Genomic DNA, 17,970 nt, shown 5'->3' with positions numbered 1-17,970 from the left:
TGGGATGAGTTAGCATTCCTTTACACTGTAACTACATTGTCAACATGTGGTACTCCTGGAGCGGAGGCAGCTGTTCCTGTCACTTTACCACTGGCACCCTATTGATTTAGAAAAAACAAAAAACAAAAAACAAAAAACAAAACCTGTTTGTCTTCTTTTTCAGACTTTGGCAAAAAAAAAAAGAAAGAAATTATGTACATACTAGAGAAAACATTGATATTTGTCAAGGTTACTCAGGGATATAAGCTTTCTTTCCTTTTCCTGACTGAGACACAAAATAATCTCAGACAAACAGAAGTCCATATGACCCTTCATATTTTTCCAGTTGGTACTGACTGGAAAAAGAACTGTAAATATTCCTTCTCAAGTCACATTGCCATTTTGAATAGAGTCTGCTAATAATAGTAGGGCATCTAATTCCCAGGAGGCATCTACTATATGACTGTGCCTCAGATGAGTTATATTGTGGTTTAAGACAAATTTGACAAAAATGGCTTACATACCACAGTTTAAACAATGGAGCCAGGAATGGTGCTATATATCTTAATTTCTAGTACTTAATTGGTAAAAGTAGGCAGATCAGGAGTCCAGGGACATCCTTGGCCGTGTAGCTAATTTGAAGCCAATCTGGGCCTACGGGGGACCTTGACTCAAGCAATAACAAAGCAAATGATAACATGAACATGAAACTATTGCTACAGTAAATATCTCATTACATGTACACACAGCACATATCGATTCATTAGGAAAATAATCATATTCAGTATCATTATGAGTTCTTTAAATTTAGTCTATGTTTTCAAATGTTTGTTGCCCATGTTTCTTTGCATGCCAAAGAATTTTTTTCAATTAAGCAAAAGTAGTCCAGCCTCTGCTCTTCTAAACATTACATATGAATTTGTCTTACATAAAACCGATCTGAAGCTGGATTTCATAAAAGCAGAATATAGTACTGTAAGGTCCCTCTCTTATTTTTATGTAGAACATAAAATCTTACACTGTAAGGATGAAAAATATTAGGTAGCAAATTATATCTGAAAAAGCAGTAGTACCTAGGAAGTTGCAAATTAGGCTCCACTATGAGAAAAAGGCTTGTTAAAACAAAACATATCCCTTGCTTTCTAAAATACATTAGATCTGTTTGGTGTTTCTCATACAATAGTGCCTGTGTCAAGCAGTTTAGTAGGCTTTCAATCTGGAACCCAGACTTTAACCTTTTGCAATTAGGAATTCCTAAATGCAGGTGTCTTCTAGCCTCAAGCTGCACTAAAATCTAGTTTTGGCAGCTTGAGGCAGATTTGACTATCAGATCTATACTTTAGTATTTTATTATTTTACTTAAATATATAGATATCCCTTTAGATATTTTAAAATATCTCATTTTTATCTGTTTAACCATTATTTTAACAATACCTGTACCTGCCCAATCAAACAAAATCTTATTGGTACCCATAGCATCACACTACTTCTACAACTTGTCAGAATTTAAGGATGATTTTCTTTGATTCTAATACATGATAACACAATAAAACTGATTTTTTGTGAACTTTACAGCCACTCCATAAACAAAAGTAAACAAATTCTAATAAATGTTTGTCTGTATACATATTTAGTAAGTTTATCAAATATTTAGAAATATACATGTGCTTCGATTTGTATTTCCCTGATTATTAAGGATGTTGAGCAATTACTTAAATGTCTTTCATCCATTTGGGATTCTTCTTTTGAGAATTCTCTGTTTAGATCTGTAGCCCATTTTTTAATTGGTTTGTTTGGTATTTTGCTCTGTAGTTTCTTGAGTTCTTTATATGTTTTAGAAATCAGTCCTTTGTAAGATGTGTGTAGATGAATTTCTAAATGGTCCTATTAAAATAAAAAAAATGGAGCCAAATGTAGGGGTGAAAACCTTAGATCAGGTAAATAGGGAGAGCCACCAACCAACTTTACCTCACCAATTCTGTAGCTTCCAAATGCGAATAACTTTCTGTCCACCTATGTCTTTATTGACTTGATGTTCTGCCCTCTCATTGGCTATCTAAGCCCAGCTACCTCACTTCCTCTTCTTACACAGCTCTGTCACTTTCTGTCTGTCTATACAGACCTCCAGGTCTCTATGGTTGGTATTGGGATTGAAGGCGTGTCACCACGCTTGGCTCTGTTCCCTAGTGTGGCTGGCCTTGAACACACAGAGACCCTGCCTGCTAAATGGTAGATTTAAGTGTGTGTGCTGCCTGACTTCTTGTTTACTTAAAATGGCTGGCCTTTTCCCCTTGATTTCCAGGCAAGCTTTATTTATCAAAGCACAAATTAAATATTACCACAGATGTGGGGTCAGTGAAGATCTTTTCCCATTCTCTAGGCTGTCATTTTGTCCTCTGCCTTACAGAAGCTTCTTAGTTTCAGGAGGTGCCATTTATTAATTGGTGCTCTTAGTGTCTGTGCTACTGGTATTATATTTAGGAAGTAGTCTCCTGTGCCAATGCATTCTAGGCTACTTCCTACTTTCTCATCTCTATCAGGTTCAGTGTAGCTGGTTTTATGTTGAGGTCTTTGATTCACTTGGATTTGAATTTTGTGCATGGTGATAGATATGGATATATTTGCAATCTTCTATATGTTGACATCCAGTTATGCCAGCACCATTTGTTGAAGAAGCTTTCTTTTTTCCATTGTACAGAAACAACTTTGAGATACCATCTTATACCTGTCAGTATGGCTAAGATCAAAATCACTGATGACAGCTTCTGTTGGAGAGGATATGATGCAAGGGGAACACTCCTCCACTGTTGGTGGAAGTACAAATTTATACAGCATATATGTATGATGACTTCTCAGAAAATTGAGAATTAATCTATCTCAAGATCCAAGGATACCACTCTGGGGCATATAACCTAGAGATGCTCAATCATACCACAAGGCACTTGCTCAATTACATTCATAGCAGCATAACTCATAATAGCCAGAACCTAGAAACAACCTAGATGCCCCTCAACCAAAGAATGGATTAAGAAAATGTGATAAGAATACACAATGGAGTATTACTAAGCTGTAAAAAAGACTGTGACATCATGAAATTTTCAGACAAATGGATAGAACTAGAAAATATCATCCTGAGTAAGGTAACCAAGACTCAGAAAGACAAACATGGTATGTACTCACTCATAAGTGGATACTAGATGTAAAGCAAAGAAAAATCAGACTACAACCCACCACTCCAGAGAAGCTAGGAAACAAGGAAGACCCAATGAGGGATGCATGGACTACCTTGGGGAAGGGAAACAGAGGTATCTCCATGAGTAAACTGCAGATGAGGGGGACTATAGAGGGGAGGGGATGGGGGATGAAAACAGAGGACAGGGTATGAGAGCAGTGAAAGAGATACCTTGCTAGAGGGAGGCATTATGGGGTAAGGGAGAAACCTGGTGCTAGGAAAATTCCCAGGAATCCACAAGGATGACATGATATTAGACTACTAGCAATAGTGGAAAGGGTGCCTGAACTGGCCTACTCTGATAATCAGATTGGTGAATACCCTGTCATCATAGAATCTTCATCCAGTAAATGATGGAAGCAGATGCAGAGATCCACAACCAAGCACCAGACTGAACTCCTGGAATCCAGTCCAGTCGAAAAGAGGGGAGAGGGATTAAAAAAAGGGGGGGGGTCAAGATCCTGATGGGGAAATCTACAGAGACAATGGAACCAAACTCGTAGGAACTCACAAACTTTACACCCAACAGCTGTAGAACCTGCATGGGATGGGACTGGACTAGACCTTTGGCATACGGGAGAGTATAAATGAATTTCTAAATGGTCTTATTAAATAAAAAACATGAAGCCAAATATAGGGGTAAAAACCTTAGAGATCATGGAAATAGTGAGAGCCACCAACCAACCTTACCTCACCAGCTCTGCAGCTTCCAAAATACCACAACTTCCTGTCTACACAGACTTTTATTGCTTTGTTGTTCTGCCCTCTCATTGGCTTTTAGCCCAGCTACCTCCCTTCCTTTACACTGCCTGTCTATACAGACCTCCAGGTCCCTATGGTTGGAACTGGGATTAAAGGCATATGTCACCTCGCTTGGCTCTGTTCCCCAGTGTGGCCTTGAACACACAGAGACCCCCATCTGCCAAGTGATTGGATTAAGAGCATGTGTGACTACTGCCTGACTTTTGTGTTTGCTTAAAATGACTTGATACTTTCTCTAATCTCCAGGCAAACTTTATTTATTAACATACAAATAAAATATCACATTTCAGCAAAAATAAAATATCACCACAGGAGAGAGTTGTATAGCTGAGTCTGTTCAAGGGGCTCCTGGATCTATCCCTGGTAGATGAACTGACTTTCTGGATTCCATTACCTGTGGTGGAACAGCTTGCTCACCCTTGATGCAGGGTGGAGGGGCTTGGTCCTGCCTCAACTGAATGTACTAGGCTTTGCTGTCCCCCCATGGGAGGACTTACCCTTTTTGATGAGGGGACAGGGGGTGAGTCGGGGGTGAAGGTGGGGGTCAGGAGGAGGGATGAGAGGGAGATCTGTGGTTGGTATGTATAGTGAATGAATGTTTTTATATATAAAAAATATTACCTGGATGGATAAATAGTAAACACATGTAAATCTGGCAAGAAGTCAAGGTTGTGATCCTACTTTTTCTCTCAGTTAATAAAATTTAGAAAAAAATAATTAAGATCAAATAAAAAACATATAAAGATATCTGCCCAGTAAAAAAGAAAGAGAGAAAGAAAGAAAGGAAGAAAGAAAGAAAGAAAAGAAAGAAATATACATGTGTTATTATCATCAGAATATACTTTATGCCAAACATGTTTCTTTGTATCCCCAGCTTCTGAACAAAAGCTTTGTCTTTGATACCATACTCTATAATTTATAGAGATAGGCTGCTTGCCCTATATACCTTTAAATGATGTGAAGAACTTTTGTCTGTTATTTCATTCAAAGGTTTTTTTTTCTAAATAATATAGAAGTAGACAATTTATAATAGTGAATATCACAACATATAATTCCCATACAAGAGATGTGTACATTATTTTCTCAAGGCAGTTCTTAGTTGAATGCCTAGACTTCGAGGTGGATCTCATTATGGTCCTGGATCTTTACTATCAACAGGGGTACTCTACAGATGTGCATCTACACAGTCAGAGGTAGATTGAAGTTACATCACTTTTACTTCACACTGTCATTGAACTCATCCACCTTTCAATTAGAAAAATACTGTTTACACAATTGAATTGAATGTGCTTTCCAAGATGGTCGTATCTCAGTTCATTTGTGATGCTATACCAAAATATCCAAGATTGCATATTTTATAATAAGGAATTTCTCACATTTATGGAGCCTGAAAACACGTAGTAACACAGTAAGCAGCTGTGCTCCTGGGTGAAGCTGGTTTTTGCTTCTAAGGTGACACCTTAGTTGAATCTCCCAGAAGAGATGAACCATATAATAACCTAATTCTTATGTGTTGGTACATGAAAGTTCCACTCTCATGACTTAGACACTTCTTAAATACTTTAAATTTGGGGAAAGGAGAGTTGGCTCAAGAGTTATGAATGTCTATGTCCTCTCAATGTTTGGTATTCAATACCCATATCCAATGGCCCACAATCTCTTGTAACTTCAGCTCCAGGGAATCTGATGACCTTCTCTGGCATTTGAAAGAACTTGCACATACATATGTCCACAAGCATGAACATACACACACATAAATATATTTTTTAAAGCTTCAACTTTTAATATCCTCAAATGGTGCTAAAATTAAAACTGTAAATGTTTGAGAGCATGAAATATTGTGGCAGTCGGGCATCTATGTGCTCTACTGTAACTACACTGCTATGAAAGAAGAGAAATCTTAGCCCATTCCTGAAACTTGAATAAAGGGCTCACATCATCATTAATTTCCTACATTTTATAAAGGTGAACTTGTACTACTGGGTAAATTCATTTAACTTCAAATAATATTTTAAGTTCTTTAGAAAATCAACACAAACTCAAATTCTATAGTAGTAGTCACTGATCTACAGAAACAGAAATACACATTTTAGAAAATTTACATTTTCATGATTCATTTTCTTAGTAAAGCAAGATTATTCTAATAATATTAATTCTACATGGATGACTGAATATGTAAACTTAAATATAATAATCAGAAGGATACAGATATTTTGGGACTTGTAATGGTTTGAAAGAAAATGGCCTCCATAGGGCGTGGCACTATTAGGAGTTGTGGCCTTGTTGGAGTAGGTATGGTCTTCTTGGAGAAAGTGTGTCACTGTGGGGGTGACCTTTGAAGTATCCTTTGCTTGATGTGGTACACAGTTGCTTCTGCTTCCTGTGGCTCAAGATCTGGAGCTCTGAGCTCCTTCTCCAGCACCATGTCTGCATGAATGCCACCATGTCGCACCATGATGGTTATGGACTTAACCTCTGAAACTGTAAACTAGTCTCAATGAAATGCTTTCCTTTATAAGAGTTGCCGTGGTCATAGTATCTCCTTAAAGCAATAAAAATACTAAGACAGGACTCATTAAGGATCATTTACTATTTTATAAATAATTATTGAATACACATTTTAAGTCTGTACAAGATATTTTAAAATGACATATTAGCTATTAATAAAATTAAAATTTGATAAAAAAACATCATGAATAAGTGTAACAGATAAGCAAATATTCTATACTAAATAAAATGTCCATCCCTTTCCTTTGTATTGACTTCTTTCCAGAGACACACAGAAAATGTAATATTAGTCAGAATAAAATGGAAATAATTCTAGTTGGAAATTGATTATTCTGCTATGGAAACATCTAAAAATTTGAAAGACATATTACAAAATTCATTTTCTAGGAGGAATTATTATTCAGAAAAGGTTGTTTCCATATTGTTCAAGACAGTACACACTTTCTCAGGAAGAGTCCAGTTACTAGGACATAAAGAAAGAAAACCTAGCTAATTGTGTCTTCTTGAAGAGTGATAGGGAGACTGTAAGGTTGGCACTCTTCTCTTCCGACTTCCTTGAGAATGACAGACCACAAATTACACCAGACAGATCAAAATGAAAGTCTACATGCCAAGCTGTGTTTTTTGCTCTCTGTGTTTGAGGATGGAGAAACCCCTTTAAATGACCCATTAATGTAAGGTAATTGGTTTATCTGGATCAGCTCATGGGATGTCAGTCTCACTATGTATATACAAATTTTGCAACTTGGAGACAACTATATGCCTCCTGGAACAGGAACAGGAACAGACAATTGCAGAATTCTTACTAGTTTATATAAATGGAGAAGATCCACTGTATTTCAAGGAGCTTGTATTTATTTATGTAGCTAGAGAGTTTTCTCTCCAGTTCCCACCAATCCCCGGCAGTCCGACAGCCCACTTATAAAATAAACACACAGAGGCTTATATTATTTAAACTGTTTGGCCTAATGGCTCATGCTTTTGTTAACTGTTCTTATAACTTAAATTAACCCATTTCTATTAATCTATACTTTGCAACATGGCTCGTGGTTTACTGGTACCTTATATCTTCCTTGTCATGGCGGCAGCTTGCAATGTCTCCCTCTCTGCCTTCCTGTTCTCTCAATTCTCCTCTCTGTTAGTCCCGCCTATACTTCCTGCCTGGCTACTGGCCAATCAGTATTTTATTTATTGACCAATCGGAGCAACACATTTGACATACAGAACATCCCACAGCATATTTATATGTTTGTTTGTTTGTTTATGTATTCATTTGAAAGTATTTTATTAATTCTTTGACAACCACATACCATCTATTTTGATCATATGAATCTCCTACTCCTCTGTATAATTCTTCCATATTTACAATCCACATCTCTAAACCACTAACTTCCAGTCCTCTTTTAACAATTTTAACCCACAGAGATCAATTTTTGCTGCCTATATATTCATGAGTTTATGACATCCACTGGAGCATGGTCAACATAATAGGGGCCACATCTGTAAGGTAAATTGATTCTTCCTTATTCAGATGTCACCAACTATCTCCCCAGCTAGACGTGGGGGCCCATGTGCCAGAGTGTTGACTCACTTGAACTAGTAGAGGACTTGTACAGACAACCACAGCTGCTCTGAGTTCATGCATGCAGCAAACTTACCATGTCTAGAAGCCACTGTTTTGCTCTGGTTCTGGTCTCTGACTTTTATATCCTTTACTTATATGGTCTTATCATCAAAATCTCATGGTAAGATCAATGATCAACAAAGAGCAATGTCAATAGCTAGTGCTGTCCAGGAGTCTCTGGGACATCTCTGACCAAAAACTTCAAAGAATATACTGTTCACCTGGCACTGGGATTTTTATTTCTTAATCCATGGTGTCTTGGAGGAGCATTATTATCCCCTGTGTGTAGAGTCATTTCACTTAAAGTCATATACACACAGGCACACATATAATATATAAACCTTTTAAAATTCTCAGTTTATCTATGGCTTTTCCAAATGACCTCAGTATTGGTTATTTCTTCCCAATCCTCTCCATTACCCTGTCTACCGTTCCTCACCCCACTTAAGACTCCATGCCCATTCTTTCCACTTTCCCTTTCATTTCTCCTATCCCTCCTCCCTTAGCATCTTTCATTCTACTCCCCACAAATAGTCCTTTTCTACTTTGATGAATTCTGCTATTTCTCCCAGACTAAAAACCACAAACCTAAAGATTCAGCTGTGAGAGCTACATATGAGTGAGACCAAGTGATGTTTGTCTTTCTGTGTCTGGGTTACTTCAATTTGTATCACATTTTTCTGTACCATCCATTTACTTTCAGATTCTAACATTACCTTTCTTTACTTCTGAATACAATTCTATTGTTTATAGGTACTCTCTTTTTATTATCCATTCATCAGCTTATATCTAGGCTATTTCTGTGTTCTAGCTATTGTGAATCTAACAGCTATGAATATGGATGAGCATGTGTCTCTATAGTAAGAAATAGAGTCCTTTGCTTATATGCTCAGGAGAGGTATAGATGGGTTATGTTGTAGTTTTTATAGGTCCTGAGGAATAGCTACATGGTAGCTGTAATAATTTGCTTTTTCACCAAAAGTGTATGAGGATTTTATTCCTTACATCTTTTCCAACATTTGTTGTCTTTTGTTTTCTTTGTCTTAGACATTCCAATGTCCTAGTGAAATTTCATAGTAGTTTTAGTTTGATGGCTAAGGATGATGATTTTTTTAAAAAAATACTTGCTAGCCTTTTGTGTTTCTTCTTTCTGAATCTTCTATTAAATACCTCTTTTGAATATGGTTGTTAGTTTTCTTCCCTTTAAATTGAAAATAGATTTTTTTTTAGATTACAGTATTCCATTTCCAGAATTGTCTAGCTGAGCTTTGATTACTCATCAATCCCATTATATGTATATGTTGGGGTACATTATTTTAAGATGTGTTACTTTTTTTAATGTTGCATTTGTTTAACTCTGTGAAGTTGTGATACTGTGCTTGTCTAAAACACCTGATGGTCTAATAAAGAGCTGCGCAACAGAAAAAGAATAGGCAGGCTGTCAGGCAGAGAGAATGTGCAAAAGGAGAAATCTGAAAAGAAGAAAGGACCAGAGAAGAAGGAGGACATCAGGGGCCAGCCACCCACCTAAACAACCAGCTATAGAGTAAGAGTGAGAGTAAAATATACAGAAGTGAGAGAATGGGAAAAGTCCAGAAGCAAATGACAGATGGAATAATTTAAAGTGAAGAAAAGCTGGCAAGAAACAAGGCAAGCTAAGGCCAGACATTCGTAATTAAGAATAAGCTTTTCTGTGTGATTTGTTTGGGAGCTGGGAGACAGGCCCCCCAAACAAGTCAAAAACAACCAGCAACAAGGATATAGTATTCTATCTTTTGAGAAACTGAGCAAAAATGAAATAATACTCTACTGAGTGTTCTAAAGAAGATTTTTTTTTTTTGGTGGTTGTCTTTCTTTTTTTTTTAATTTTTATTTACAAATTTTTTTTTTCCATTTTACATACCAACCACAATTCCCCCTCCCTCCCCTCTTCCTGTTCACCTGCAGTCCACTCCCTATACACTCCTCAGAGAGGTTAAGTTCTCCTGTGAGGAGTCAACAACGTCTGGCATATCAAGTTGAGGCAGGACCAAGCCCCTGACCCCTGTATCTAGACTGAGCAAGGTATTCCTCCATAGGGAATGGGCTCCAAAAAGCCAGTTCATGCACTAGGGATAATTTCTGGTCCCACTGCCAGTGACCTCATCTATTACTCAAGCCACACAACTGTCACCCACATTCAGAAGGCCTAGTTGGGTCCCATGCAGGTTTCCTAGCTGTAAGTCCAGAGTCAGTGAGCTCCAACTAGCTCAGGTCAGCTGTCTCTGTGGTTTCCCCAACATGATCTTGACCTCTCTGTTCATACAATCCCTCCTCCCCGTCTTTGACTGGACTCCCGGACTCTCCACCCAGTGACCTCATGTTCTCTTGCTACCTCCCCTTATCTCCCCCTCCCAATTTACTCAGGAGATCTTATCTATTTCCCTTCCTAGGGGGAATCCATGAATGTCCCTCTTAGGGTACTCCTTGTTACCTAGTTTCTCTGGGGTTATGGATTGTAGCCTGGTTATCCTTTGCTTTACGTCTAATACCCACTTATGAGTGAGTCCATACCGTGTTTGTCTCTTTGGGTCTGGGTTACCTCACTCAGGATGTTTTTTTTTTTTTTTTTTCTAGTCCTATCCATTTCTAGCTGTTTGTTTTCATAATAGTAAAATTCAAACATGCTGTTACTCAACATGTGGTCCCAGGAGTTAGCTTCTACAGTACAGAGTTCTGGGCATGCTGAGAAAAATTAGAGTTTTGCTTCTCCTGGGAAGAAAGCATCTAGCTCGACATGAGAGAACATAAGAGCAAGCTCAGGCTTCACTGCTGTTGCTCTCTGGAGATCGAGCCTCTGCCTGGCTGAGTGAGAAGGGCAGGAAGAAAGCACATGGTTGTAGGAGAGGATTCTTACCTGCCTTACCACATTCTGCCATATTTTCCTGGCACGTGTTTTCACATTTTTGATACAGCCTCATAACACTTTGAGAGAATTTAAAAAGTTGTTTTTAAAAATAATTTTCATGGCTGGACAGTGGTGGTGCATACCTTTAATCCTGGAAATTGGGAGGAGGAGGCAGATGTGTCCCTGTGAGTTTGAGGGCAGCCTTGCCTAAAAAGTGAGTTCCAGGACTGCCAGGACTGTTTAATATAGAAACTCTGTCTCAAAAAGCCATAATAATGATGATGATTATGATGACGACGATGATGATAATTTTCACATATGGACATAATGGTTCATGAGTGTGTAAGAATCTTATGTAAATAAGAGGGCCATGAATTCAAGCCCCTGCCTCAAAAGCTATCACACACACACACCCAGCAACATCAACAACAACAACAACAAACCAAAAAAATAAACAAAACAAAAGACTCATATAAAAAAAGTCCTCATTGTGAGGCCATTACCACTGTCACAGTAGAAACAGATCCTTCTTCATATATGTAAACTTAAAAAGCTATTACGTTATTTAGTTAATTTTGTAATATGTGGGGGAGGTATGTGTGGACGTGTTGGAGCAGACATCCTACATAGCTCTTTCTAAAAGATAGTAAATTAAGTCCTTCCACCTTATCTAATAGTACTCCTGAAATGAAGTGCTGTTCAAAGTCAGTGTTTAACCTGTAAGTGGCATAAACTCTTCAATAAAATATACCAGCTTTAAACTCTACATCACCATTGTTTAAGACATCTCAAATAGTCATTGAACTGTCAAGTCATAGCTTGAAGGACAAGCTACACATAAGTTTAGATCTGTCTGATTATGACTCAATATTACTCAAATCCAATTGCTTATTTTCGGTACTCATTTTTCCTCATCCATTCACGAATAAGGTAGAAATGGACAGTCTCTTGCAGATACACAGTTGCATTTTCCTTCTGAATCTCTGTCTGTGTTTTCTTTGGCATTTACTCCTTCTCAGTCATTTTTCCTTTGTGTGACTCATTTTCCTGACCTGAAATAATTACAGTTCCAAGAGTTTGACATTTGAAACACACTTTTCTGTGCATTATCAAGCCTCTTCTAGTTTTTTACAAGCCAGATGTCCTTAAATACTGTTTAAACAATGATGAATCTCAAATCTTTATTAGCAGCTAAGACACTGTCTAAGCATGTACGTCTAAGATATCTAAATAGTTGTTGATGGGAATATTTTAAACTCACACAAGGCTGAGATTCTAGACTTCCATTATGGCTTCTTCCTTGGAATCTACTTCCTCAGAGAGTCCTTTACCTTGAACAGGGCAGCACTTTACTGTGTTCAGGAAATTTGGTCTTACCTTTGCTGTTTAAACTCACACTCACAATTTATCACTTTTGTTCACATGGTGTGATAGTTAGCTTACAAGTCAACTTGACTGGCCTGAGCTTGCTGAGATAACTGGTCAATGGTTTCTACTACTGTGTTTGTGACAGTGTTTGTAGCAGAGATGAGCATTTATATTGGTGAGTTGAGTAAAGAATATTTTCCTCTCAGTACAGACCCAATATGGATCTAAACAGAGCCAATTAAGAGGGAAAAGGGGATGCTGAGTTAACTTTCCTCTGACACTCATCTCTTCCTACTCTCCAATGCCAAAGCATCATGTTCTCTGGCCTTTCATCTCCATGACTTATACCACTGACCCTTCAGTGTGGAGCTCAAGTTTGGAGTTATCTCAAGGGCTCATCTATTTCTCAGGCTTTCAGACTCAAATAATTATGCTCAAGCTTCTCTGGTTTTACAGAAAGCCAGCTATGGTGTTCTCATACTTCATACATGTATATACCAGTTAACATAATAAGCAAATTTTTCCCCTTTTAGACAAAATATTTAGATATACAAATAAATAAATATGTATATTTCTGTATGAATCTTCTCGGCAAGTGTATCTACATTTGTATTTTTAGGGATGGATCTATAAATATCCCTATTTGTCTATTTATATTTGTGCATACATATATATTATCATATATAGTTAACATTATATATAAATACATTTAACATATGTATTTATATGTTAAATGAATAGGTTTACATACAAATTCTTATAGATTTATGTATTCTAGTCTTTCTATGTCAGTTTTTCTGTCTCTATCTTATCCTTTATTTGTTTCTTTCTGTATCTGTCACTTCTTCTTTCCCTCCCGCTAAGTGTGTGTGTGTATGTGTGTGTGTGTGTGTGTGTGTGTGTGTGTGTGTGTGTGTGTGTGTGTGTATGTCCCAAATGGTTCGGTTTCTCTGAAAAACCATGTGGAATACACTTCCCTTGAATTACATTCAAAATAAGGCCCACATTTGATCTCTGTTCTGTCCAGCACCAATGACTTTAAGCTACCTTAGTTTTTCTATCAGATGACTGTAGCAGACATTTATATAGTCTCCCAGCAATAAATAGAAGACATTCTTATATATGATAATAGTGAATTTTATGTGTGAAGATTTTTTTTAGAAAAAATTGTTCTATGTTTTCTCCCATGAGCCTAGAAAAATGATTCTTAAATAGAATAAAAAAAAATCTTTGAAGTCCCCAAATTCATGCTTATGCATGTGATAAGGTCTGGAAATGAAATATTTACAGAAAATAGAAATCTGTGCATGGAGACAGGTATAGCCAAAAGAAAAAGACATGGAGATACAGGTATGGCACTATCAATGTGCAAAAGAATGCTTGAGGTTTCCAGGACCTTGGTGTGTGAAATGCTACAGGTTTCACCCTCAACACTCAGAAGGATCTATCCTCACTGGTATCTCAGTATTAGCTTCCCAGCCTTTGGAACTATGAATACAGAAATTTATGTTATTCAAGCCACACATGGTATAGCAGATCTTAATTGTAGCTTCTGGATACTGTTACAAAATCAAGAAAATTAGAACAATTCAGGTTAGATACTTAGCTACATAGCAGTTACATGCATTTGAAAGAGTCCAATGCTAGGGATGCTATGAATTTGTTGCTCTGATTGATTGATAAATAAAATGCTGATTGGCCAGTAGCCAGGCAGGAAGTATAGGTGGGAAAAACAGAGAGGAGAATTCTGGTAGCAGGAAGGCTGAGTCAGGAGTCGCCATCCAGAAACGGAGGAAGTGTGATGTAAAAGTACCTGTAAGACACAAGCCACGTGGCAACTTATAGATTAATAGAAATGGGTTAGTTTGAGATGTAAGAGCTAGTCAATAGGTAGAATGAGCTAATGGCCAAGAAATTTTAATTAATATGAGCTTCTGAGTGATTATTTTATAAGTGGGCTGTGGAACTGCAGGGGCCAAGTGGGACTGGAGAAAACTGCAGCTACAGTCCTGGACCTGCCATAGAAAAATATAGCCAGCCTTGTACACACACATGGAGTGATGCCAAAGAAACTTTAACCTCTTTCTCTTGGCTCCCTCTAAGCTCACTGAACTATCTGGATGTAGCACCCCAAGGTCCATTTTTCTGAGGCAGGAATAAAATGATGATGTTATAAAACGTTTCTGTAAGGACAACGGAAGTCAGTTGGGGCAGACTCTAACGAGGCCCCTCATAGCCTATCTTTCTCCCTCACTGTGTAACTTCAAAATAAGAATTCAAGTGATTCAACTGACACAAATAAAGGAAAGAAAACAAAGTAAAGAGAAAACAAACAAAATTAAACAAAAAAGCTCATACTGGTTCATCTTGCCTTTTCTCACCTGTCCAAAGACAGGTCTGGAAACTTGTCTCTTTAAAAAAGAAATTTATTTGATGATGGGCAAGAGCTACACTTTTCTGTGCAGATAACAGTAGTTGTTTAGAGTAGAATTACACTACAGATTGATTTAGGGAAATTTTAATTGCAGGTTCTGCTTTAGAACCTATCTACAACTTCTTCTGATATGAGTAATTAGCTAGGTTTACATCATCAGACGTGAGGTCTCCCATGGCTTTAACTCCAAATAGACAGCTTTTGGTTAAGACAGAGAGTTAGTGACCATGGGGTGCCTATTCTGAAGTGGTGAGTCAATAACACAAATCTTCCCTTTAAGCTAAATTGCAGATGACGCTGTGGGAAGATTGATAGGACCCAGAGGAACATGACCCAAAATAAAAGACTGTGTCCTATAGAGATGATAAGGAAGCCACCTTTATGAGATCTCAGAAATATGATTCCTAAACAATGCCTATATAATGATGCCACCACTCAACATGCCAACATGTGTGGGGTGAATTTCATAAGGCCTCAACCCTAGATGAAGAATTACATGCAATCAATAGATGCTATGGGAGGAAGAATCAATTTTCCCCCTAAGATAATAGATAATCCAGTCCCAAGTACCCGGCCTTAAAATTATGAACATAAGCATGAAAAGGTAGTATATATATATATTATCTTTTATATATATATGTCTCAATAATAACTATAGGAGAAGTCATGAATCTAATAGGGTGTGGGGAGTTGATGGAGCAGTGGGAAGGATGGAATTGATGGCAAATACAGTGCCCTAATGTATGAAATTCTCAAAAGAAAAAAAAATTTTAAATAAAAATGGAACAAAACACAAAATCCTTGGGAGGATCTCTGCATGTGTACTACTGACCCTTGCCTCTTGTCTCAACACCCGCTTTGCTCTCCTTTCTCACCTGGGTTCTGCTGGCCTGTCGCCCCCTTGCTGTTTCTACTGTTAGAAATGTCCTATCCTGCCAAAGCTGCAGCACTTCGCGTCTCTCTGCATCCAGGCCTTTAGTCAGATATATTCATATTGCCAGCTAATGCTTAAGCTTTTCTTCTACCAACTCATTGATTTCCCTTCCTTGCCTTTACTATTTATAACCACTGTCTTAAAGGTGATTCATTGACACATGGGCTTCTCAGAAGTTTAAAGTGACTGTGCCATGATAAAAAAAGAGTACAGCCATCTCAGAACTGATAATCCTTCCTCTATCTGTATGAAAGCGATGTTACAGAAAAAAAACCACTGTTGTCAAAAACTTAGAGGCAGAAAGGTAAATACAGAGAATCATGATTTCTGTTGACATACATAAAGCAGGTTTATGGTTTACAAAAAGAAGTAAAAGCTCCTGATGAGTAGTGCATTAATAAAGAAAAACACAGTTGAAAGCAGGTAGTACTCAAAATAAAGCATTGGTATAAACCTGTGGTAATCACATTAGTCAATGTGGCATTGCAAAAGAATATATAAATTATTGTTACAGTGAAGCATATACAAACATATACGAATAAATATAGTCTCTTAACCTTTAACCAAGGAGCAGTGAAAATGTAATAAACAAAGATATTTAGCAAGTAGTTTTAGAGATATGGGAATCCACATATAAAAATTATCAAAAATGCTAAATATAGCATGTGAAAATAAATTTAGACACAGATTGTGTAGATTTAAATTTAACACTGTAATACTTCTAGGTAATAGCCTAGAAGAAAATGTTGCTCATAAGTTTATGTTTGACTAAACTGCAACACCCAAATCATGACTAAAGAAAGCACTAACAAATTATACTTATGTAAAAATAAATCTCTTTCCTATGAAAAAGACTGTTAAGAAAATGAAAAACAGATCATAATCCAGGGTAAAACATTTCTGAAGGATATATCTGATAACAAACTCTTATGAGGCATACAAGTAATCCCCAAGACTCAATAAGAAAACCAATTTCAAGTTAGAAAATGAACCAAAAACCTTAACAGATATTTCATCAATTAAGATATAAAATCTAATACACTCACAACATCAAGTACTCTTAAGAGCAAGAGGGAATAAAATTTCTCATTCATTACTGATGGAAGTTTAAATTGTAGAGTTATATTGGCAGACAGCCTGACACTTTTATAAAAAAATAAATATACATTTAACAAATGATAAAGCAATTATACTCTTTGGTATTTAACCAAAGGAATTTAATACCTATGTTCATACAAAAATGTACCTACAGCAGTTTTGATTTTTTCTGAGATTACAATATAATTATAACATTTCGCTATTCCCCTTATTACTTTCAAAGTCTCCTATAAATCCTCCCTCTGACTCCAAATTTATGGCCTCCTTTTCATTAATTGTTATTGCATGCATGTATGCATATGTACATGCATACATATTCCTAAACATAACTTTCTCAGTCTGCACAATATAGTTTGTCTCCATATTTTCAGAGCTGATCATTTGGCGGTGGACAATTTGTGTGCTCTTCCCAGGGGAGGGCCACCTCTCCACCACCCAGTTTTCCTCAATTGGCTATTGAATCTGTGCAGGGCTGAGGTCATGTGAACTTTTCCCTTCTACTTTGACATCTTTATAGGTGTCATTCTTGTTCTGGTCACATTTGACAGTCACATTGGTGAGACTCTATGGGTGTAATTTCTCAAGTTACTAGGAAACTCATTGTTATAGAAAATTACGTGATCCCTTTATAATTTTTCTACCCCTACTTCTCCAACTTTCTTTGAATCTTAGGTGGGGAAGCATTTTGTAGATATATCCACCCACAACAGTTTTATTCATAACTACAGGAGATGTAATTCACTAAAATGCTCTTCAATAGATGAGTGGATAAATCAGATGTAGCCTATTTACATAATGAGATATTATGTAGTACTGTAAAAAAATCACCTGTCAGGTCATGAGATGATATCGAGGAAAGTTAAGAGCATAATTGTACTTGAAATAAATCAAGCTGTGAGACCCAGTTATGCCTTGCTGAAAATGACAAAACTTGGAAAGCAACAGAAAGATCAGTGACTACATGAGTCATGGCAAAAAAAATTAAGTATAACGCAGAGGACTTTTCAAGAATGTCAAAGTAGCTTGTATGGTATAATTGTAAATATTCCTGACTGGTCATTAGTCTAATTTTGTACATGGCCCAATCCTCAGAGTGGTCCTGATGTAAACTATGGATTTTACATGATGATGTATCAATATCCAT

The sequence above is a fragment of the Peromyscus californicus genome, unplaced genomic scaffold, assembly GCF_007827085.1.
Source record: "Peromyscus californicus insignis strain IS unplaced genomic scaffold, ASM782708v3 Scaffold_21__1_contigs__length_65335640, whole genome shotgun sequence".
In the NCBI taxonomy this organism is placed as follows: Eukaryota; Metazoa; Chordata; class Mammalia; order Rodentia; family Cricetidae; genus Peromyscus; species Peromyscus californicus.
This window is presented reverse-complemented; position numbering follows the sequence as displayed.